The sequence below is a fragment of the Plectropomus leopardus genome, unplaced genomic scaffold, assembly GCF_008729295.1.
Source record: "Plectropomus leopardus isolate mb unplaced genomic scaffold, YSFRI_Pleo_2.0 unplaced_scaffold44119, whole genome shotgun sequence".
NCBI lineage: Eukaryota > Metazoa > Chordata > Actinopteri > Perciformes > Serranidae > Plectropomus > Plectropomus leopardus.
Genome location: NW_024648363.1, coordinates 1 through 427, shown reverse-complemented (window position 1 = coordinate 427; position 427 = coordinate 1). Strand labels below are relative to the sequence as shown.

Below are 427 nucleotides of genomic sequence, written 5' to 3'. Positions count from 1 at the left end.
CCGGTGTAGCCCGTCTGTGCTAAGTATTACAAAGGACAACTGCATTGGCTGGAAATCAAACCCAGGCCTCCCACATAGCAGGTGAGAATTCTCCCACTGAACCACCAATGCTCATTACTCCAATACCACTTTGGTGATGGCACGTGCATACACCTGGAAGTTTGACTCACCGCCTTCTACGCCAAACAGGCACAAAATGCAGCTAAATTTAAGATAGCAGCAAGCCTTTTCTTACCCAAGAAAAGCAGGGGGAAAAGAGTCACAAGTGTTGCTTCTGGTGTGGTGTGTGACGTGTCACCAACGCCAGCATCTTTTAATGCTCCTCTCCCGGGTATTAACTGTAAGGAGACAAAGAAGTTGTGCAACCATTGAGTCCATAAAGCAGTAAAGACACAGTGCATTGGCCGGGAATCGGACCCGGGTCTCC

The 427-nt window shown here is 48.7% G+C and overlaps 1 non-coding gene across 1 annotated transcript; it reads right to left on the bottom strand.

Moving 5' to 3' along the window:
* Positions 1-40: 40 nt before the first annotated feature.
* trnas-gcu lies at positions 41-111 on the bottom strand. Its single transcript has one exon. It is a non-coding gene; the product is annotated as a tRNA-Ser (tRNA).
* Between the last annotated feature and the right edge of the window lie 316 nt (positions 112-427).